Here is a 25,262-nt window from a genome sequence, read left to right as displayed (position 1 = left end):
ACCTGTATTCCTATTTAAGCATTTTCTTTTTCTCCTTCCCATCCAAAAATTAGAAGAGACTATATACAAGATGTAGGTGCACCAACTTCAAATACAGTGAAAATAAGTGATTTAACATGGGGTCCGAACATATAAAGAAACAAAAAAAAAAAAAACCATACTGAACGTTATACGTATGTGAGAAACAATAGCAAGAAAGAAAAAACCACTTGTGTCACTAACTTCGGTTCATTTACCTTAACATAATCTTTTCTTGTCATAAGCACATAGCTTTTGACCTTTTCTGCTTATCCCAGACATATATTAGTTATTGAAAATTAGGGAAACCATGGGACTTATGTTTGTTTGGACTTGGCTTATTACACTTCATAATCTATTTCCCAAGTCTTTCCACTTCCTAACAAATTAGGTAATGGAATGACAGGAATTTGCCTGTCATCCTTAAGCAGGGGCCATGTTAATCTTCTCTGTATCATTCCAAATTTAGTGTATATAATGCTTCCTCAATACTTCTCAGGGAGCAGAGGAGGGAAGGCCATCCCTCACCCTCCAGTACTGGAGATCTCCATCTTGGATACTGACAATGCTCGGTGGAGCTGCTAGCTCCAACTTAAGCCTTGGATGAAAACTACAGTCATTTAGTAGGTCACAAGAACCTAAGCTGACCTGCCAGACTGAGCTCCATCCAGGGAAAAGTCACCCAGCTCAGGTGCTAGCCCCAGGAGTGGCTTTCTTCACTGGGTAATCAGAGCCAGAGGCTGCCCCTCCTTTAGCAGCCTTGACAATCAATTGAAATTCAGTAAACAGAAACCCTGAGAGTGACTCCAGGCTGGGCTCTCTGAGTTTATCACAAACTAGCCCCTGGGAAAAGCTACTGTTTGCTGAAAGGCTTCAACACTACCCAGAACCTAGCCTCATCACAGCATCTCCAAACTTGAGGAAAAAGCCGTCTCCCTCTTTTGTGATACTCAAAGCAGATCTCCCTTCCATTGAACTAACCTGGGACGAGGATCACAAAATCCTGGGTAAAGCAGAGCATCTTTCTGCCTGTTCAAACAAACTGACTTAAGAAACCAACCAAGCCACAGGAAAATCAAACACCACAAAAAGACCAGAGACTCCAACCTGAGGCTGGTTATGGACACAAGGGAGATACATGATTTTTCCTACCCCTCACAAAAATTTTGTTTTTCTTTTTTTCTTTTTTGGTACCATTTATAAAAAAATGTTTTTGGAAACTTTTTTTTAATTTTTACCTTTTTTGAAAAAAATTTTTTTAGTAACTTTTTTTTCTCTTAGAATTTTTATTTTAGGAGTATATGTGTGTGCGCATGTTTCTTTCTTTACTTTTCTTTTTCTTTTAAAAAATTCTTTTTGTTTTTTGTTTAGCTCTACTGAACTTCTGATCTTTTCTTCTTTTTTCTTATCCTTTTCACCTTTTCTTCTCTTTTGTTCTTCTTTATGTGACTTAATTGTTGTTCTGAACATCCTCAGATAAACCCGTAGTCGATTAGTAGACCTTATCCCCCATTGTGTACACACTTAATCCACAAATTCATTACTCAATTCAAAACCTCTTAGACTTAAATTCCTTAATAGCACCACTACCTCTTTATACCTATATAATATTTTAGGTATTTTTATTTTTAAGTTTTTCACATCTCCTTTATATTCCTCCCCGTCTCTCATTATATTCACGTTCTTCTCTGAATAGTTTGTATTCCTTTCTGCATCATATTTTTAATTTTTACTTTTCTACATTTTGGTCACTTTTTTTCCCTTTCTCTTTCTTCTTTTTTTCTCTCTCTCTACTTTCATCCTATCCAACTTTTTTCCTACTTTGAGATTAGGACTCAGTTAACTCTCCCTGTACCTTTCCACATCACTCTATTCCTATTGTTTACCCAAATCTCTCCCTAAACCTAATAATTTCTGGTTTACCAAATTCTTCTTTGTGGTTCGCAGCCGATTAATATATACTTGTTTAATGTTGAATAGATGTATCTGTTGAACTAGATTGTATCTGCAGAATATTGACTGTGCAAATACAGACTTTGGGTGATGCTTTACTAAGAAAGTGTTGTAGCAAAAAACTGGTGTTATTTTCATCCCAAATGGGCAGAGTAAGTTGGAAAAACACAAGAAAAATGGCAAGTCCGGGTATCTTCACTCCCACTCATGATAATCAGGGGACAGAACAGATAAAGGAAAAATCCACTGCTGGCAAACATGATTAATGAAAATATTGAAAACATACAAAGGACTCTGTATGAGCATGATAGGGAAAGAGAGAAGGCAAACAAAAGGTCAATGCAGGAAAAGATTGAAAACCTACAAAGGACTATGTATTAGTGTGATAGGGAGAGAAAAGAGGCAATCCGAAGATTTATACAGGAATATCATGAGCGTGAGGAAGGTATTCAAAAAAATGATACAGGATTTGCGTGAGCAGATAGAGAATACTCAAAGAGAAAGGAAGGAAAGGCGTGACCAGGCTGAGAACACGCAAAGTGAACAACAGGATGGCATGAACATCAGGAAGCTAAGCAAAGAGTAATACAGGAATTGAGAGAGCAGGATGAGACTACACAAAGATCACTAAAGGCATTCATGGGAGCCATTAAAAAAGAGCTGAAGGAAGTCAGGGAGACCACAAAGGGAATAATGAATGGAACCCAACAGAAGGAATGGAAGTCCAAGGAAACCATAAAAAATCAAATAAGTTATTTCAGAATAAACACTGGACACCCAATTAAGGAATTTAAGACGTTAATTCAAGATCTAAACAAAGCTGCAACAAAGAATTTGAAGCCATCAAAACTGACTAATTAGAAGGAGAAGAAATTAAAATAAAATTAGAAAGTCTTGACAGCAGGTTAGACCATGCAGAAGATCGAATCTCAGGGATTGAAGACAGCCTAGATATTATAGAGAAAGAACATACATCCATCCAAGGGAAATCCAAGAAATATGATATATCTATCCAACACTTGGAAGACACCATCAGAAGGCCTAATCTGAGGATAATGGGTGTAGAGGAGCACCTAGAAACAGAAGTTAATGGTCTAGGAAATTTGTTTAACAGGATCCTAGCAGAGAACATCCCAAACATACAAAAAGATAGGCCTACTCAGATATAAGAAGCTTTTAGAACTCCAAATAGACCAGACCAGAATAGAACATCCCACAGTCACATTATAATATACAGGATCAACTCAGACAAAGGAAAAGATCCTTAAAGCTGTGAAGGAGAAAAGATTAATCAGCTATAAAGGGAAACCAATTAGAATCACCTCAGATTACTCAGCAGAGACAATCAAGGCAATAAGAGCCTGTAATGATGTATGCCATGCTCTCATATCAAACAATTACCAAGGAAGAATACTCTACCCAGCTAAACTCTCCTGCACAACTGAAGGCCAAATAAAAAACTTCCAAAGCAAAGAAAAATTGAAACAATACATCTCCACCAAACCAGCCTTACAAAAGATTCTTAAAGATGTCCTACACATAGAAAACCAACAAGACCATAATAAAGGCCAAGAAACTGCACCCAAACTGAGAATCCAAGAACCAAAGGAAGAACCCAGGTTTTGGGGCCCCCAGAAAGGTGGATAACAAGGCAGGAACTCCCAAATACCTCCCAGTCTTATCTCTCAATATTAACGGAATTAAGTCTCCATTTAAGCGACATAGACTGTCTAGTTGGATTAAAAAACAAGATCCTTCTGTCTAGTGCCTTCAGAAGTCACATCTAGCACGTAAAAACAAACACATTTTCAATGTTAAAGGCTGGACCAAAATCTACCAAGCAAGCGGCCCCCATAAACAGTTGATAGTTACAATCCTAATATCAGATAAAATAACTTCAAATTAAAATTTGTGAGAAGAGCTAAAGAAGGTCGCTACAAGCTATTTAAGAGATCCCTCCTTCAGGAGGATATTACAATTCTAAATATCTATTCACCAAACAATGGAGCACCCAAATTTATCCAATAAACACTACTTTTCCCTCAAATCCCACATAGATCCAAAGACATTAATTGTTGACGATTTTAATGGACCAATCTTCCCAATACATAGGTCAACTCGGCAAAACCTCAACAGAGAAACCGCAGATCTAAACAACTGCACAGATCAACTAGTTGTTACATCCATCTACTGAATATTTCACACAGCAGCATCAGAATACATGTTTTTCTCAGCAGCGCAGTGAACATTTTCCAAAATAGACCACATTTTAGGTCACAAAGCAAACTTGTACTAATTCAGAAATATTGAAGTGATATCATGCTTTCTCTCTAACCACAAGGGAATACAATTAGAACTCAACACCGAATGCCACCAAAGAAAGTCCTGTAACACACAAAGGCTGAACAACACACTATTGAATGACGAGTGGGTCATGGAAGAGACTAGAAAGGAAATTCAAATTTTCATGATATTCAACAAAAATGAGCACACAAATTACCAGCTCCTCTGGGACACAGCAAAGGCAGTACTCAGAGGCAACTGTGTAGCTCTGAGTTCCTACATCAACAAATTGGAGAGATCTGAAACCAACAATTTAACGAGACATATGAACCTCCTTGAAAGAGAGCAGCAAGATAAACCCCAATCCAGTAGATGGAAAGAAATAATTAAAATTAAATCAGAAATAAATGAATTAGAATACAAAAAAGTATAAAAAGAATCAAGAAAACAAAGATTTAGTTCTTCGAAAAATTAACAAAATTGACAAACCCTTAGCAAATCTTATGAGAAAAAGAAGAGAACACACCCAAATAAATAAACTCAGAGATGAGAGTGGAAACATCATCACAGAAACAACCAAGATTCAGAACATTATAAGGGAATTCTTCTCAAAATTTTATCTAATAAGTTTGAGAACTTGGCAGAAATGGACATTTTCCTAGCAAATATTGACATGCTAATACTAAACGAAGATGAGTTAAACCATCTTAACAGGCCCATATCAAGTGTTGAAATAGAAACAACAATAGGAAACCTCCCATCTAAGAAAAGTCCAGGACCAGATGGTTTTAAAAAGGAATTCTGCACAGGCTTCAAATCAGAGCTCACACCAATACACCTCCAACTCTTCAATGAAATTGAAAGAGAAAGTTCACTACCGAACACATTCTATGATGCCATCATAACCCTCAACCCAAAATCAGGCATGGACTCATCAAAGAAAGAGTACTATAGACCCATTTCTTTGATGAACATTGATGCAAAACTTCTCAACAAAATTTTGGCCAATCAACATCAACAATTCATCCAAAACATAATACACTATGATCAAACAAGATTCATTTCAGTGATGCAAACCAGGTTCAATATATGCAAATCAATTAATATTATTCATCACATCAACAGGGGCAAGGATAAGAACCACATGGTTATCTCAATAGATGCAGAAAAAGCATTCAACAACATCCAGCACCCCTTTATTATGAAGGTTTTGGAAAACTTAAGAATCCATGGAACATTCCTGAATACAATAAAAGGTGTACATGACAAACCTACAGCCAGCATTATACTTAATCGTGAAAAACTAAAGCCATTTCCTCTTAACTCAGGAACAAGACAAGGATGTCCACTCTCTCCACTTCTCTTCAATCTAGTTTTAGAATGCCTAGCTACAGCAATAAGACAAGATGCAAACATAAAGGGGATCCAAATAGGTAAAGAAGAGATAAAATTCTCCCTCTTTGCAGATGACATGATCTTGTACTTAAAGAATCCCATAGACTCCACTCCCAAAATACTAAAGCTGATTCAAAACTTTGGCAAAGTAGCAGGGTATAAAATTAACCCCCCAAAATCAATGGCTTTTCTGTTTTCCAACAATGATAAAAGTGTGGCTGAAATTAGGAAACTACTCCATTTGTAATAGCCCCACAAAAAATAAAATACCTAGGAATTAACTTAACCAAAGAAGTGAAGGACCTCTATGATGAAATCTTTAAAAACTTGAAAAAGAAGATCAAAACAGAACTTAGAAATGGCAAAAACTTCCACGTTCCTGGATTGCAAAGATTAACATCGTAAAAATTGCAATACTTGCCAAGGCTATCTACAAATTCAATGTGATACATATCAAAATTCAAACCTCCTTTTTCAAGGGAATAGAAGAGGCAATCCAAAAATTCATATGGAACAATAAAAGACCCCGAATAGCAAAAACGCTCCTCAACGGAAAGAACACTGATGGAGGAATATCAATAACAAATTTCAAACTCTACTCTAAAGCCATAGTAATCAAAACAGTTTGTCACTGGCACAAGAACAGACCTCAGGACCAATGGAATAGAATTGAAAACCCAGAAATGAACCTACAGACCTATAGCCATCTAATCTTCGATAAGGTAACTAAAAAAATAGAATGGAAGAAAGACAGCCTCTTCAGTATATGGTGCTGGCAAAATTGGTTAACTACTTCTAGAAAACTAAAGTTAGATCCTTACATATCACTCTGCACCAAAATCAACTCGTAATGGATCTAAGACCTCGGAGTCAGAGCAGACTCTCTGAAAACATTAAAGGATGGAATAGGAGAAACCCTAGGTCTCTTTGTCACAGGCCGAAATTTTCTTAATAGAGACCCAGAAACACAACAAATCAAAGAACAGTTGGACAAATGGGATTGCATGAAGTTGCAGAGCTTCTGCATGGCAAAGGACATAGCTAGCAAGATCAATAGAAAGCCCATGGATTGGGAGAACATCTTCACTAGCCATACAAAGGACAAGACTCTCACATCTACAATATACCTGGAACTAAAAAAAGTAAATCTCCCAACAACAAATCCTCAAAGAAACAACGGCCCAATAAATATGTGGGCTAAAGTCTTAAAGAGAAACTTTTGTGAAGAAGAAAGAAGGATGACCAATAGACACATGAAGAAATGCTCAACCTTCCTAGCCATAAAATAAATGCAAATTAAAACAACATTATGATACGACCTCACCCAAGGAAAATAACAACAGATGCTGGAAGGGATGGGGACAGAAGGGAACATTACTTCATTGTTGGTAGGAGTGTAAACTTGTTCAACCTCTTTTTGAAACTAGTATGGAGGTTCCTCAAAAGACTCCACATAGAGCTCCCCTATGACCCAGCAATCCCACATTTGGGAATTTACCCAAATGTTTACAAACAAGACCACACTAAAGCTACCAGCACAACTATGTTTATTGCAACATTATTTACTATAGCTAAGATATGGAACCAACCCAGATGCCCCTCAGTAGATGAATGGATCAAGAAAATGTGGTATATATACACAATGGAATTCTAACCCTCCATCAGAAAGAATGTGAGTGCCCCATTTGTTAGGAAATGGAAAGACTTGGAAAAAATTATATTGTGTAGTAAGCCAAGCCCAAAGAAACATAGGTCCCATGGTTTCCCTTATTTGCAATATCTAGTATATGTATGAGTCAAGCAGTAACGGTCAGATAAGGTGATGTTAGGAAAATGAACCCTAAGATATGTATTTAAATGTTTTTTTCCTTTCATTCATTTGTTTCTAATGCATTTATAAGATTATTTCTTAGTTGCTTTGTATGTCCCTCCCCCATAGTATAACCCCTGCTTTCACTGTATTTGATATTGGTATAATTTGTGGAGGAGAAGGGGAAAAACAAGTCATTTAAACAAGGATACAGATGTACCCGCTGCAACAATGAGAAGTACAAGTTGTCATGTGGAAAACGAACTTTACAACTTTGGTGTGGGGGGGGGGTGAGGAGTTAGTGGGGAGGGCGGGGGGAGGCTGGGGAGGGATAGGAAGGGGAAACAATTCTTGATAAAAAATGTACTGAATATCTTGCCCATGTAATTGTAACCCCTCTGTACAGTATGTTCACAATAAAAAATAAATAAAAAATAATTCCGGATATTTATTTTTCAAGAGATGTGTAGGAGACAGAATTCAATTATTCTATACAAGGGACCTGTCATAATGAACAATACAGTAAGTGTTAAGGTTTGTTAAAAGTTTTAATGTTTGAAATGTATTTAATTTGGGGTATTTGCTTATATATGCCCAAACTAGGTCTGTTTGGCAAGTCATAATTCTTTTCTATAAAATAGTTAAGATTCATGGTAGCAGATATATACCACTAAGTATGTACATTTCAGAGTTTAGAAACTTTACTAATGAGACTTTGCAAAGTCTCAGTGTAAAGAACCAGAATAAAGAGTTGACTTTTTTATCTACACAGTTTCTGTTAAAACTATAGCACTTCCTTACTTTATATGTTAGCGAGGAACAAATGAAGATATAAAACATATACAAATTACAAGATGAACCACAAATGGTAATCTTAGTGGGTGACTTTAACCACTACTCATAGCCTATAAAATTCTTGTTGAACATCATAATCTTAGCCACTGTTAACTGTAAAGATATATGACAATAATAAAATCTAATATATAGTACAATTTAAATACTGAAAACACTGGTAATTGTTTTGTTTTTTATTTTATTAATCATTAATACTTAATTATCGGCTTTCTTTATTTGTAGCATTGTTTTCTTTGTTGTAATAGGATACAACTTTTTGTAAGTTGTCATTAGGAGGTACTTTGAGAAGGTTACTGGGATAGCCAAACCATTTTTTATAGGTGCATGTAAATTTAAAAAGAGGAAAATTAATAACAACATATTTATTTAAAAAATGGTCAAGTAGAATCTGAATCAGGAATACTGATAAATGTCCACACTTAAAATCCTAGACCTAGGCTGTAGCAGAGGTATTACAGTGTTGAGGCCAAAAAAGTGGGAGACTGTGTTTTGTTTTGTTTTGTTTTGTTTTTAATTTGGATTTTTTTGGTCATGAGGCTTGAACTCTGGGGCCAGGGTTCTGGCTTTCAGCTCAAGGCTAGTGCTACCACTTGAGCCACAGCACCATTTGCATCTTTTTCTGCTTATGTGAAGCTGAGGAATCAAACCCAAGGCCTCATGCATGCAAGGCAGGCACTCTACCATTGAGCCACCTTCCCAGTACCAGAGAGACTGTATTTTAAAAAATCATCTAAACAACATTTGCTTCTGCTTTGGGTTATATAATGAAATATATGAATATCTTTTTACATTTTGTGCATTGTTGTGCTTCTAAATATATCATAACTTCATCCACTTTATCCTTTTTAAAGTCATGAAATATTTCTGACAGTTTGCTTCTGTGAAGATTGTTTTGCATTTATAATTTCTTCTGAGTCATTTTTATTTTTTCAAAATCACTTTATATTTAATGCTGATGGGTATTTACACAGAGACAGGGATATAGAGGATTTAGTTTACCAAGTGAACATTAAAATTAGACCTCAAAAACAAAAATCAGCCTTAACACATATTTTCATATCTTTCCCCACATTCTCCCTAAAAGACAATATTAAGAATGTCTGAGGGAAGCTTTTAAGCTCCAATTTTCTTGGGCTTCTTAGGTTTAGAATTCTTAAATTACAGGTTGTAATGGAAAAAGATATTTTCGTGCACTTTGCCCTTCAGACTGTATCTTGTTCTTTCCTTTTCTCGATTCCATTATTAGAGATTTTTCTCAGAGATGACTCTATCTCAACTTTTCTCTCTTCCTAAATGGACAAATGAATTTGCAGACCAAGACTCTTAGACAGAAAGAGTCTAAGAGCATGAATCTAAGATACTTCTCTCATACACCATCCCTACAAAGACACATGTACCAAAGCAGGATACATAGTTTCATATTTTTCTACCAAGGCCAAGGCATGAGGATGCTTGCTTCTGAGGGTGCCTGTTTGGGGCTCTTCTTGATGTTGCAAATTAACTTTATATCTAGTTCCATTATCAGCTACCAAGGATGGCATGTTTATACCATCAGGAGGTTGGCTCAACAGGGAGGCTGGATGTGTCGCCTATGAGGGGCTCCAAGGATCCCTCATGAATGGCACAGATGATCTGTGTTGGAAATACAGTGGGCAATTAAGGTATCCTACAAACCCCTTCTCTGCAAAGCAAAGTTTACTTCTGTGGAAGGCATTCTGTCTGTCACACGCTCAAGTTGAATAAACACACTGGACAGGCAGCTCACCACTGGCTCCCATGAATTTGAACTTTGGAATCATCTTTCATATTGGCTCAAATTTTTGACTCCTTTCAAACTAGTCAAAAGTTTTAATAATCAACCAAATCCAGAACACCTGGCCATTTGAAAAATAACCAACTTTTACCCAGCTGGTGTTCTACCACTAGTGCCATGCCTCTAGCCCCTGGTACTTCTCTAAAATAGCATTGGCAGGGTTTTGACTACCTTTACAAGGGAAGTGCTTGTATCAGTGAAGCACTTCAAGATTTAACTTCTACAATTCTCCCATCTGATTTTGCTTTCTTTTCTTCCAACCAATAAGCACTGACTTTCCTATTCAGCAGTATCCAATAAGATATTTTGATTTAAAAAATGGTTTGTTTAAGGCAGATTTTCAGTCAGTTACTGAACCAAACCTGTTATACAAGGCCTAAAGCAACCATGCACACATTACTATGAAACAATTACTAAAGAGGTAAATATTGACACAATAACTCATTGTTAAAATGCTTGTTCTATCATCAAACTAGTAAAGGGATCTGCCAACACATAAAGACACACAACCTTTTTTAAGTGACTGGGGGCTGGTCTTGGGTTTGATTTCATGCTCTGGGCATTGTCCACTTTAGCCACAACTCAAAGCTACCAAAATGTAGTATCTTTTTTACAGCCTCATTGGAAATAAAAGTCTCATCTTTCCTGCCTGGGTTGGCTTCAAACACAGATCTTCAGAATTCAGCCACCTGAGCATTTAGGATTATACTCAGCATCATCTCAGTTTTTAGGTAATTTTTTGCCAGTATTAAATCCTTGTAAGTCTTTCTGTAGCATTGGCCTCCAACCACCACAGAGATTCCCTTTGAAGTATATTTATTCTTTTATTTTTATATGTTTATTGTAAAAATACTGTATAGAGGGGTTAGTTACATGAGCAAGGTAAAGCATACATTTCCCATCAAGCATTGTTACCTCCTCCTTTGTATTTCCCCTACCATCCCTAACCTCCCAGCTCCAAAACTACCTTATACACTCCTTCCCACACCCCCTAAATTGTAAAGTTTGTTTTTCAACAGAGTCTGGTGCCTCTCATTGTTACAATGGGTCAACCTGTATTCCCATTTAAGCATTCTGTTTTTTCCATTTTTCTCCCCAAACTAGAGAAGTGTATATACAAGATGCAGAGCACCAACATCAAACTCATTGGAAACAGGGGTTATGCTGTTTCAGGGCGGGCAGAATATAAACAAACAAAAATCAAATGGAACATTATACATATGTTAGAACAATAGCAATAAAGAAAAAAACCACTTGTGTCCCAATGTTTGGGCTCATTTCATTTATCACCTTCTTATCTGGTCAAGTATCTGGTCAAGTATCGTATTTAGACCTATTTCTTTCCCATTCAATCCTACCAGTGGCTCCTACTTACTTTTCCATGGTGGCATTTTCAATTAACAAACCCTGCTGATAAATAAAAGCACATATTGGAATAATTTGATTATGGAGATCATAGATTGTGGAGATCAACAGAATAAAACTAATTTGAGTTCCTGTTTCTACTTTCTAGCTTTAAACTCTTTGGAAAATTTTCAGGCGTCCCTAAGTAGCATAGTTATAAATATGAAGTTTGAATGACCTGATAACTAAGAAGTCTCTCCTCAGTAATTTATGGTGTTTGAGAATGTTCATGTGTGGGTTGGCCAATGGAACCAAAGCACAGATTCTATTCCAGTTGGCCAGTAACATCTCCAATAGTGGTCTCATGAAATACCACCAGACATTTCCCCTGGCTATGATTAGTACTTATTGCTCACCTCAAATGATTGGCCTTCACTACATCCAGGTATGTTTCCCGGAAATGTCCAATTTTCCCCAGGTAATTGACCTGGAAAGAATGGAGCTGGTCAGTTTCAGGGGTTTTTGAAATAGACTCTTGCTTCTGAGAAGAGCAACAGCATGTTCCAAGTTGTCTCTGATCACATTTCCCTGACACACAATCATAGCAGTACTCTGTACGTGCATGAAACATTTTGTGACTTTATACCAACAAACTGAATTTGACTCTTTTTTTATTTGTAAGCTAAGGTGGAAAATGTAAAGACTCTTCACTTTACTTTTTTGTTTCTCTAGCACTCAACAAATATATTCTTCAATATTTCTGGTAGAGTACATCCATTTACAGATGAGAAATGAAAGGCCAACAGTCAATGTAATGAGTAAATAATGCTACTATAATTTGTGTCTGAGCTCTTCACTCTGTGTGCTTACAAGAACCAGTAATTTGGTGATGGAGAGGACCAATATGAAAAGACTATGGAGAAAAATACTTTGGAAAAGTGGCTTAAATCTAGGTGATCATTGATGATTACATGAAACAGGCTGGTGTCCGGGGCACAAAAAAGGAGTACATAGAAATCATATTAGTGACAGAAACTGAGAAAATGTTGATCATTCATCTTAACTATTGGGCAGGAGTAAAAGGTTAAGAAGAAATCTGAAGCGTTCTATGTCTCTAGCCACGCAACTGTATTAGTGATATTCTTGGCAATAAGGACTACAGGTGGAAATGATGGATTTAGGGGAAAAAAGTCTCTGATAGTTCTAAATTTTATATTAAAAAGATGTAAAGATAGGTCTCTTTAGACATAATAAAAATACCTATGACCAGAAATATGAAAAAGAATAGTAAAATCGTGGAGCATTTTTAAAGGGAAGACGAAATGGAAAGTTCTGACAAACTGTGAGCAATGTGAGCACCAGTTAGGACAAGATTCGAAGAATGAGATAAATAAGGAAACAAGAAAGTAATAAACACAGATTTACAGAAGTAAAGAAAGGAAAAAAATGCAGGGAGAAAAGGTCAAAACTGTTACAGAGATATTGTAAGAAATATGCTATTTGGATTTGAAAACTAAAAGGATATACACAAGTTCAATAAGAACAATATTTTTGTAAAATGATAGAGATATGTCATATTGATAAAATTTTGAGATATGAATGTGAAGCCATACAATTCTGGATCCAGGAATTCAACAGATCCTGTTGATTTTAAATGTTGGGAACAAATACTTTTATCCTGACCTTAAAAGAATTATACAGATGTAACTGTCATGAACTTTACATAGAGGTACTCTGTGAATATTTTTGAAACCTTTGTTTAGCCATGAGATTGTAGATTGCACTACAGCACAGACAAGTCTAAATTGTCCTACAGTTCCAATGAGTTACCCATGTATCCACATCAGTTTGGGGTTTTATTGACATACATTTAGATATGTTTGGGTATCTTATCAGTCTATCCATTATAAATGTAGGAAAAGTAACACCAAATATTAGGTTGAACATACAGCTTCACTGAAATGTCCCTAAGGAGCCTTTCAATTCTAGTATAATGGCTTATTTCAAAATGCTTTAAATTCTACATCCTGTAATGTGAGCATAGGGTTATACTGTGGAACTTTCCCCTTCAGATAGTGAGCACTACCCTATTGCTTAACATGGAGAATGTACCCACATACATAGACTGGGCGAGGGCAAACAAGAAGTGGTATTTGGACAATGTTCTTAGCAGTTTGTACAGATGAAATGGGAATAGAGTAACTGTGAACTCAAAAGGAACGTGCAAAAAAAAGACAAAGGCACAAAATAGAATGTGCCAAGGAAATGCTGAAGGACAATTTCAGGTGTGAGGGTGTGTTCAAAGTACAGTCAGATGATGTATTTGGAGAACTCGGGAAAAAACTGCTTTAAACCATTCAGGGACAATCATATAAGTAGAAGCCCCTAACTCTGACTCTCTAATCAACACCAACATCAACAATTTAGGGAGTATTTTCAAAGAGCAAAGTGAGAAAAAGTAGACATCACAGTTAGGTGTCACGTTGAAGTAATGACAATCACATAAATGTTCTTATAAATTTTCACTTATTTTGGAGCATTATAGTGGCAAAAAGCCAAGTAAATATCTTGCATGAATCTAAATTAAGTGGGAGGTAGTATATTGGTCTCTTTTTAACTTGAAAGTTATAGATTATATCTTTCTTATTGTGAAAATAAAACAGAGAGAGGTTACAATTGAATGGAAAACATAATGAGTATATTTCATTTTTTCCTTTTTTTTATTGTGAATATACTGTACAGAGGGGTTAAATTGCATGGGCAAGATAATGAGTACACTTCTTTTCAAGCATTGTAGCTACCTCCTTTGTTTCCCATTCCCATTACTTCTCATCCCACATCCCCCATACTCAGTCCTCCCCCACCTCCTCGATCAAAGTTGTAAAGTTCGTTTCTTGACATAACGACTTGTACAGTTCATTGTTACAATGGGTCCACCTGTATCCCTAGTTAAATGATTTGTTTTTGCCCTTCATCTCCACAAATTATAACAATATCAAATACAGTGAAAGTAGGAGTTATACCGTGGGGAATGGATATACAAAGCAACAAATAAATAATCTTATAAATATGTTAGAAACAATCGCATGAAAGAAAAAAAAACATTTGAATACTTATCTTGGGGTTCATTTCCCTAACATCAACTAATCTGACATTTTCTGCTTGACTCAGACATATACTAGATATTGTAAATAAGGGAAACCATAGGACCTATGTTTATTTGGCCCTGGCTTATTTCATTTAATATAAATTTTTCCAAGTCTTTCCATTTCCTAACAAATTTTGCAATGTCATTCTTTCTGATGGAGGCATAGAATTCCATTGTGTATATATATCACATTTTCTTGATCCATTCATCTACTGAGGGGCATCTGGGTTGATTCCATATCTTAGCTATGGTAAATAATGCTTCAATAAACATAGTTGTCCTGGTAGCTTTAGTGTGGCCTTGTTTGTGATCATTTGGGTAAATGCCCCAAAGTGGGATTGCTGGATCATAGGGGAGCTCCATGTGAAGTTTTGGAGGACCGTCCATACTGCTTTCAAAAGTGAGTGAACAAGTTTACACTCTCACCAACAATGCGGTAAGTTTCCCTTCTTTCCACATCCCTTCCACCAAGCGTTTTTTATTAGAGTTCTTGATTACAGCCTTTCTATCTGGGGTGAGGTGGTATTTCAGTGTTGTTTAGATTTGCATTTCTTTTATGGCTAGAGAGGTTGAGCATTTCTTCACGTGTCTATTGGCCATCCTTTACTCTTCAGAGAATTTCTCTTTAAGACTTTAGCCCCCTTATTTATTAGGCAGTTGTTTCTTTTTGGATTGGTTATTGGGAGATTTAATGTTTTGAGTTCCAGGTATATTTTAGATATGAGACTCTTGTCCATTGTGTGGCTAGTGAAGATCTCCTCCCAATCCATGGGCTTTCTATTGATCTTGCTAGCTATGTCATGCAGAAGCTCTGCAATTTTATGCAATCTCATTTGTCCAACCATTCTTTGATTTGTTGTGTTTCTGGGTCTTTATTAAGAAAATTTTGGCCTGTGCCAAGGAGACCTTGGGTTTCTCCTATTCCATCTGGTAATGATTTCAGAATGTCTGCTTCGACTCTGAGGTCTTTGATCCATTTGTAGTTCACTCTGGTGCAGTGTGATATATAAGCATCTAGCTTTAGTTTTCTACAAGTAGTTAACCAGTTTTGTCAGCACCATTTACTGAACAGGCTGTCTTTCTTCCATTCTACTTTTTTATCTCCGTTATTAAAGATTAGATGGCTATAGGTCTGTAGGTTCATTTCTGAGTTTTTAATTCTATTCCAATGTCCTGAAGTCTGTTTTTGTGCCAGTACCAAGCTGTTTTGATTACTATGGCTTTGTAGTAGAGTTTGAAATTTGCTATTGATATTCCGCCAACACTGTTCTTTCTGTTAAGGATCATTTTTGCTATTCAGAGTCCTTTATTGTTCCCTATGAATTTTTGGATTTCCTCTTCTATTTCCTTGAAGAATGAGGTTGGAATATTGATAAATATCGCATTGAATTTGCAGATACCCTTGGTAAGTATTGCCATTTTCATGATGTTGATCTTTGCAATCCAGGATCATGGGAGTTTTTGCCACTATCTAAGTTCTGTTTTGATTTCATTTTCAGCGTTTTAAAGTTTTCATAATAGAGGTCCTTCACTTCTTTGGTTAAGTTAATTCCTAGGTATTTTATTTTCTGTTGGTCTATTATGAATGGAGTTGCTTTCCTAATTTCAACCACACTTTTCTCATTGTTGGCATAGAGCAAAGCCATTGATTATGGGGGGTTAATTATATCCCCTGCTACTTTGTCAAACTTTTGAATCACCTTGAGTAATTTGGGAGTGGAATCCATGGGATTCTTTACAGGATCATGTCATCTGCAAAGAAGAAGAGTTTTACTTCTTTCACTATTTGGATCCCTTTTATGTTTTCATCTTGTCTTATAGCTATAGCTAGGCATTCCAATACTAGATTGAAGAGAAGTGGAGAGAGTGGACATCCTTGTCTCATTCCTGAGTTAAGAGGAAATGGATTTAGTTTTTCACCATTAAGTATAATGCTGGCTGTAAGTTTGTCATATACAGCCTTTATTGTATTGATCAATGTTCCATGGATTCTTAATTTTTTCCAGAACCTTCATCCTAAAGGGGCATTGGATCTTGTCAAATGATTTGTCTCTATCTACTGAGATAACCATGTGGTTCTTATCCTTGCTCTTGTTGATGTGATGATTTATACTAATTGATTTGAATATATTGAACCAGCTTTGCATCCCTGAAATGAATTCTGTTTGATAGTGGTGTATGATGTTTTGGATAAATTGTTGAAGTCGATAGGCCAAAAATTTTTTGAGAAGTTTTGCATCAATATTCATCAAAGAAATGGGTCTATAGTTCTCTTTCTTTGATGAGTCCCTGCCTGGTTTTGGGATGAGGGTTATGATTGATTCATAGAATGAGTTTGGTAGTGAAAGTTCTCATAGAAGAGACATTAAAAATGGAAAAAGAAAAACTTAAATTTAAAAAGTGAAAAATTTAAAATTATTTAAATTTAAAGAAATGATTTTGAGAGAAGAAAAGGATAGGATGACAGGTGGGGAGGAATAGAAGGGAGACATAAAAAAAACTAAAAAATAAAAGTTCTTAAAATTAGTTACTTGAAAATTACATAAGTAAAAAGAGATAATTCTGCTATTAAAGAATTTAAGCCTAAGAGGTTGTGAATGGAGTAATAAATATCTGGGTTAAGTGTGTACATAATGGGGGATAAAGTTTAATAATCGAGGAAGGGTATATATCTGGGGATGAGCAGACCAGCAATTATGTCATGCAAAAAATAAAGAGAAAATACATGAAAAAAATCAAAATAAAGTGGGCACTAAATGGTCAGAAGAGATTTAAAAACAAAGCATACATACATATACACCTAAAATAAAATTATGTGATGAAAAATGATTAATAGAAAATAAGTTGAAAAATATAAATTAATAAAAAGTTACAATAAGAGTTCTTTGATTTTTATTCGGGTGGGGGAATGGGAAGGTCCTGAATCTCCAGTGTGTCCATAAAGAGTCTCTTGGTGGAGTCTCTGGTCTGCTTCTGGTGTTTGATTTTCCGTGGCTTGATTGGTTTCTTAAGTCAGTTTCTTTGAGCAGGCAGAAAAATGCGCTGCCTAACCCAGGATTTTGTGATCCTCCTCCCAAGCTAGTCCAGTGGGAGGTGGAACTGCTTTGAGTATTCCAAAAATAGGGAGATGGGTCTTTCCTCTAGTTTGGAGATAGTGTGATGAGGCTAGTTTCTAGGTATGGTTGAGGATTCTCAGCAAACAGTAGCTTTTCCCTGACGGGCTAGTTTCTGAGATACTCACAGAGCCCAGCCTAGAGCCATTCTCAGTGTTTATGTTCATTGAATTTCATTTGATTGTCTAGGCTACTTTCGGAAGGGGGAGCCTCTAGCTCTATTTACCCAGTGAGGAAAGCCACTCCTCCATGGGCAGAGTTCCTCTGCTTGGGATAGGTGACTTTCCCATGGGTGGAGTTGAGCCTGGCTCATCAGGTCAGGTTCCTGTGATCTACTTCCCAAGGCTTCCAAGGCCTTAGTTGGAGCTAGCTTCTCATCTGTGCCTTTGTCAGTATCAAAGGTGGAGATCTCTGGTGGTGGGGGAAGGGTGTCCTTCCCTCCTCTGAACCTAAGAAGGAGTGAGGATATCAGGGCTCTACTCACGCCAGAGTCTTGTTTCCTGGGCCATCTCTGGTCTGCGATCTGCAGGATGAAGATATCTGCTCCTTATCAGTTCTTGCTGGTGTTGAGTAGAATCTGTGTGCTGTCTGGCATCTTTGTCTTTGACTCTGTAGGTATGGCGGCTCCCGCCTGTGCTGCTCAGATCTGTCTCCTTGCCTGAATTTTCCCTCTCTGGCCTAACTCTCTGTACTGTGCTGGCAAACTGGGTGTGATTCTCTAGCCTAGAACTGTTCACTGGAACATTAAACCTGCTGTCTATGAGAGAGATTGTTTAGCCTCCAACTTCTCTTCTGACATCTTCCTCCAAATTCTAGATTATGTCTTTCTATACTCTAACTTAGGATAATGATCTGCTGTCAGTTATTTTCTTCTCTTCCCCATCTTTTGACCTTGCACTTACATAACTTTCAATTAAATAGACATACTTGAGCTTGCATTTCCAAATTCTTCAAAATTATCTGAATTTCTTCATACTTCTGGCAGGCTCCTATATCTTTCTCAAGGGAATATTTTGTCACTACTATCCTGCCTAATTCAGTTGAATATATACATTACACTCTCATCCATATTTCTCAACACTTGTACCACCAAAAAAATCCTTCCTTACGTAGAATTCATGATTTAAGTATGTCTGGAGAGGTGGCATCTGTCATTTTTGAATGACCCTAAGAGATACTTACATGCAATCATGTTTTAAACCAATATGCCACTCAGTAGATGAATGAATTGACAAAATGTGGTTTGATAGATAGATAGATAGATAGATAGATAGATAGATAGATAGATAGATAGAGGAATTATATGCTTCCAATTCATAAAGAAATGGAAAGACTTGGAAAAAATCCTTCTAAATAAAATAAACAAGACACAAAGAAACAGTTTCCATGGTTTCCCTCATTTGTAATAACAGGAAATGTCTAGGATAGTTCTAGCAGATGAGTAGAATGCCTCAAAAGCTATATATATATATATATATATATATATATATATATAGGACAATATAAGATCTTGTTGAGCAAAATGAACACCTAGATATGGAAATGTAGGTTTTACTTTGTGGTTGTTGTTTTTAATGTACTATGTGATTCCTATTTTCTTTTGTGTATTCCCCTTGTTTTATCCCCTGCTCTATTTGATTTCGGTACTTGTTTATTGTATATATCATTATCTTAATTTAGCAAGGGAAGAAGAACAAAAAAGTGGGGAGACAAAGACCAAAGGGAAAACCAATTCAATAGCAATACTCACAAGACAACATGTTGAAAATTTACATTACATCTTGTGAGGGGTATTGGGGTAAAGGAAAAGTGTGAGAAACATGAGGGAGTGGGTAAAATTTAGACATGTTATGTATTCACTACTTTATAATTACTGCAACCCCTAAAAATAAGTTCCCTAAAATATAATTTCACTGTATTGCTATAGTAAATATTATTCCATGTGTATTACCTTTTTTAAAAATGAACACTATTAGGCATCTAATTTGAATTAATGACTCCTTTCTTTATCAGAGGTTCTCCAACGTGAATGTTATCCAACTATACAATATTTTCACAATATACTTGCCATTATTTTGAAAAAAAACCAATAATTTTAGTTTTGTCTCATAGTGAAACAGAAGACAGTTTAATTCTCTGGAATCTCCTAACTTTTGAAACTGAATAATTGTTAAGAGGACAGAATATATGTGTTCTTCAAAATTCCTACAACTACTAATTTTTCATTTTCAAATTCTGAACCTTCCATACCAGAGATATTAAAAATAGTACCTGTTTGCATGTTATTTAATTCTGCAATAGCTGCAGTTTCCAATGGGGTGTTTCATATTGAGAAATCAACAGAAAAAATAGCCACATTCTAGTAGAGGATATAGCTACGAAGCATGTGTAATAATTACTTCCTCAAGAGTAAACATTTATTCATCAGATTGAGCTATTATGTCTATGACCATCAATCCCAAACTTTTATGCCATGAAGTCATCTTAGCTCAACAGTTTCCAACTTGTAAGGGGCACCATAATATTCCTTAATTTACATCATGAATAGCTTACCTCTATTGTGGAAAAATAGTACACTTCTGCTAATGTGATGCCCTTCCTATTGTGGAAAGAACACTACACTAAACATTGCTGCATCATTTCCCCCCAGTGGTATTCTAGAAATCAGAACACTTGCAAATATTATTTATATTTATATTTTTTATCTATCATAGGTATTCATGAGGTTAAGATCAGAAGATGATGGTTAAAAGCCCACACAGGCAGGAAGATTCTTTACATGCTTCTCTCCAATAAACTGATCAGGAAAAGCCAGACACAAGTGGCATTGATGTTGAAATGGTAGGGAATGAACCTTGACCACAAACAGGCTCAGAGAGAGTGGCCAGACCCAGAGTTCAAGTCTGAGGACAAACCAAAAAACAAAATAAAATAAAAACCAACTCTAACCTTAGCATTTTGCTCATTGTATACAGAGGCATGTAATTAAGGAAATTTCCTCCTGAATTACGAATAGATTGAAAAACCAATTCATCACACAATTATTTTCTTCGTATCATGTTACACCAAAGCCTCAAAAATTGCTTTTTCTAAATTTGTTAATTAATATCATCCAATTGTTGGCAACTCTGTCTAGATTATTCACATTATCTATTAACTAAATTCTAATTATACCTGCCTTGAAAGAATATTTTAGGCAAATAGAATGCCAGAATCATAGGTGAATTTGTCAATTATACCCTCTACTTAAAAATAATTTTGTAGTATCCTATAGAATATAAAATTACAAAGAAAACCAAAATATTTATTTTAAATCTAAATTCTAACTTAACAAGTTCTACAAAGTCCTACATTAAACGAACTTTGTTATGTCTCCAGGCTTAAATATTTGTAATCCTTCATCATTTCTTTGGAATCCAACAGAATCATGTTTACTTTCTCAAATTTTTTATCGGAAATCAAGAGCCATTTTGCATCTAGTAATGTTCTGTAATGAAGAGAGCATTTAAAACACAACTGAGGAGTATATATGAATTGCATTTCAATAGGAAACTTGACTACTCAAAACATAATGGAAAAATTAGCCCAAACTTCCTACTGTGTATCCCTTTCTTGTTGTTCGGAATGTTTCATAGAGCCAAAATTATACTATTTGGTCCAGAGAAGGTATCGCTATGTATATGCACTCTCTAATCTCCTGTCTTAGCCTGTGTGCTAGACTACCAGGCTTGTATCACATTGCCTTGCCATAGTTTGTTGGTTTATTTAATCTAGATACAGACTAGCAATTCTGAACTTCTCCGATGATCTTATCCATTAGACTGACTGCTCAGACTGTTTATGTACTATTTTCAAAGACATTCTAACATTTGACACAGGATATGAACATTTTGAGATGCACCTGCAGGGGTCTGTGATTCATTCTTCCATGGATCCGATACCTTTAATAATGATTACTTGACTTTTGTATTATCTCTGGTCTCTACCTATGTAACACTGTCAAACATCTTTGAAGAAATTTCACTTGAGGACTTCCAATAATAAAAATTATCACTTGATATAGTCTTACTCAGGATATATTTTCTATTATTTTCTAACTTTTCTCCACATTCTGAGAGTTGTTTCATTTGTGCAGGTGTTTGCTCAAATAAGTGCCTCTATGTGTATGTGTATGTTTGCATGGTGCATGCAAAAGCCTAAGCAACCTTATTCAGAAATCTTGCTCATGACTAATATTCCATCACTTGATCTCACGCCTATATACTAGTTACTCAGGAGGCTGAGATCTGAGGATTGCAGTTCAATTCCAGCACGAATAGGAAATAAATATTCTGAGGCACTTATTTCCAATTAACCACCAGATAACTGGAAGTGTCACTGCAGCTCAAGAAGTAGAGTGCTAGCCTTGAGCTGAAAAACGGAGAGACATTGCCCAGGCCCAGAGTTCAAGCACCGCCACGATCATCAGAAAGAAAGAAAGAAAGAAAGAAAGAAAGAAAGAAAGAAAGAAAGAAAGAAAGAAAGAAAGAAAGAAAGAAAGAAAGAAAGAAAGAAAGAAAGAAAGAAAGAAAGAAAGAAAGAAAAAGAAAAAGAAATGAGTTTTTGGTCACCAGTTTATTACTAGTATAATTCGTGCTATCTCAACATAGACTTTTTTTTCCAGTTAAATCCATGCTCTTATATCTAACTTGCTTGGGAACCAGAATTACTCTTCCAGTCTGTTTTAAAAATTTGCATGATTAGCAACCATGATTTAGAGATAGAAGATAAAAGAGTGGCCTTTTCCTTCATGTTCCACTTAGTATTAATGCTTTCTCTATGTCACTCCCATAGATCTACATAGTGACTGGCTTTATTGGTTCAATGTTGTCTTATTTGCAGAGTCTTCTATAGTAAATTGAACAATTATACTTAAGCACAGAACTTTTCTTTCTCCTATTATTCCTATTTTTCTTCTCCTGTTAACTTATCTACACTTGGGAAATAATGCACAACACACACATTCACAAAAAATAAACTTTTCTGAGAATCTTCTTCCCAGTTAAATTTAATTTACAGAGCACTTTTGAAATTTGAAGTTAATGTACTCTGGATAATGGTTTCTTTCATGTTTTTATTGTGAAAATAGTGTACAGAGGGGTTAGCGTTACATAAGTAAGGTAATGAGTACATTTCTATTAAGCTTTGTTACATCCTCTTGTTTTTCCTGTGGTATCCCTTCCCTCTTCATCTACACAATTCCCCCTCCACTCCCCAAATTGTAAAGTTCATTTTCTACATAGTGTCTTGTTCATCTGATTGTTCCTATAAGTCATCCTGTATCTTTCTTTCAGCATTTTATTTCCCTTCCCCTCCCCACATTAGAAAAATGTATATACAAGATGCAGGGCACTTACCTCAAATCCAATGAAAACAAGTGTTATACCATGGGAGACATAAAAGAGAAACCAAAAAAAATAACATAGGACATTTTAGATACATTAAAAACAATAGCAAAAAGAAAAAAAACAAATTGTGTCCCTATCTTGGGGTTCATTTCACTTAACATCTTCTTTTATGGCCATATATACATAGATAGTGTTTTTATAAGCCATTTAAATTTTATATGTTGTATTTACTAAGTTGTCTCTGAAACTCGTGTTACCTCATGTCCAAAGATGTCTTTGTGCTATTTCAATGAAGCCAGAAAACATTTAGTTTACCTCGAGCAATGCCATAGATTGTTCCTGGAAGTAAGTGGCAGGAACTGTCACTGTAAGTGGAAACTGATCCCAAGAGAGGAATTGAACATAGAGAAATGACAAAGTGCAAGTTAATTTGTGTGTTCCTTTTTACTGTACAAGAAAAAAATCTAAGGATTGGAGGAAATTCTGTGCCTGACTTTTTCATGTGTGTTCTTTACTCATATACAACTTGTCTCTAAACTTCTAGTTGAGAATATTACAAAAGGAATCAACGTGCCATTTGAATACCAGCATAAAACACAAGCCATTTGAATACCAGCATATAACACAAGGAAATAACATTGTTTTTAAAAGATAATGAGTACAAATCTTATCAAGCATTGTAGCCTCCTCCTTTGTTTACCCTTCCCATCTGTTCCCAGCCATCCCCGCCCCCCCAACCAAAGTTGTCAAGTTCGTTTTCGACATGACAACTTGTACTTTTCATCGTTGCAAGGGGTCCACCTGTATCCTTATTTAAACGATTGTTTAAACGACTTGTTTTCCCTTCCCCTCCACAAATTATACCGACATCAAATAATTGTAACCCCTCTGCACAGTATTTTCACAATAAAAATATTTTAAAAAATAAGTAAGGAAAAAAACAAAAAAAGTGTTCTACTGTAAAGTGCTCTACTACAGGGAGGTTTTAATGTGCCTTATGCATGGATATTTCACTACTGAGATGTTTCTCTTGTTGAATGAGTCAGTTATCAATTCCTTTAGTCTTGTCCTGAGTTCTCCATCACAATAAGGATTACAAAAAAGCAGCATTCAGTGAGTATGATCAGCAAAAGAGCCTCTTCTCAAACCAGTGCTTTAAGGATGGTCCCAAAGTAATATGTGAGTTTTTTTCCTTGTTTGTTTGTTTGTTTGTTTAGTTTGTGCTGATTCTGGCGCTTGAACTCACAGGCTGGACTATGTCCCTGAACAATTGTCTTTCCTGTCCAACTTCCCCGAAAGCTAGTAATCTACTGCCTGAGCCAAAACTTCACTTCTGGCTTTTTTGGTGTTTAATTACAGATAAGAGTATAACAGACTCTCCTGCCTGGGTGGCTTTGAAATGAGAAAGTAAGAAAGCCAAGTGACATCAACTGTATTAAGATTTCTGTTTTGAACCAAGAAATACTAAATGAAGTTTATTATAAAGTTAATATTGGACAATTTTTAAAGGAAGAGAATATGCCCATCAAAGATGCCATAACTTAAATAACTCCACAAAAGTAGGTGCACTGAATCATTTTGGAATTATTTTTCTGCTTGGGAACATAACTCTTGACTTCATAGTTCCTTTTGGGGAAACTTAAAATAATATTTGCATTTTTTTGGCCAGGGGGCTTGAAATCTGATCCTGAGTACTGTCCCTCAGCTCTTCAGCTGCAGGTGAGCACTCTACCACTTTAGGTACAGCACTACTTCCAGGTTTCTGGTGGTTATTGGAAGATAAGAGTCTCATGTACTTTCCTGATCAGGCTTGCTTTGGACTGCAATCCTCTGGTCTCAACCTCCTTGAGTAGCTAGGACTGTAGGCGTTAGCCACCAGCACCTGGCTCATATTTGTATTTATGTGCACTTCATGACACTATGTAGACAAAAAAAATGGAAATTTGAATCAAATGTTGACATTGTAGCTGTTCAGAAAAATTGAGGTAGCAATAAATATGTCCTCCTTTTCCATGTTGTTACATTAATGAATCATGAGAAATGGGACCCTTACATTAGTACCCTCTGCCATCTGTTTAGGTGTGTTTAGTATCAGGAAATGCTCATAGAGAAATATAGAAAGACTGAGATCTTTAGAAAGCAA

The 25,262-nt window shown here is 35.9% G+C and overlaps 1 non-coding gene across 1 annotated transcript; it reads right to left on the bottom strand.

Annotated features, from left to right (window-relative positions):
* Positions 1-400: 400 nt before the first annotated feature.
* LOC138808624 (U6 spliceosomal RNA) lies at positions 401-510 on the bottom strand. Its single transcript, XR_011366535.1, has one exon. It is a non-coding gene; the product is annotated as a U6 spliceosomal RNA (small nuclear RNA).
* Between the last annotated feature and the right edge of the window lie 24,752 nt (positions 511-25,262).

This window comes from Dipodomys merriami, unplaced genomic scaffold (genome assembly GCF_024711535.1).
Source record: "Dipodomys merriami isolate MVZ:Mamm:240054 unplaced genomic scaffold, mDipMer1.0.p SCAF_46, whole genome shotgun sequence".
NCBI classification, from domain to species: Eukaryota; Metazoa; Chordata; class Mammalia; order Rodentia; family Heteromyidae; genus Dipodomys; species Dipodomys merriami.
Note: the sequence above shows the minus strand (reverse complement) of the source record. Positions and strands in the feature narration are given on the sequence as shown.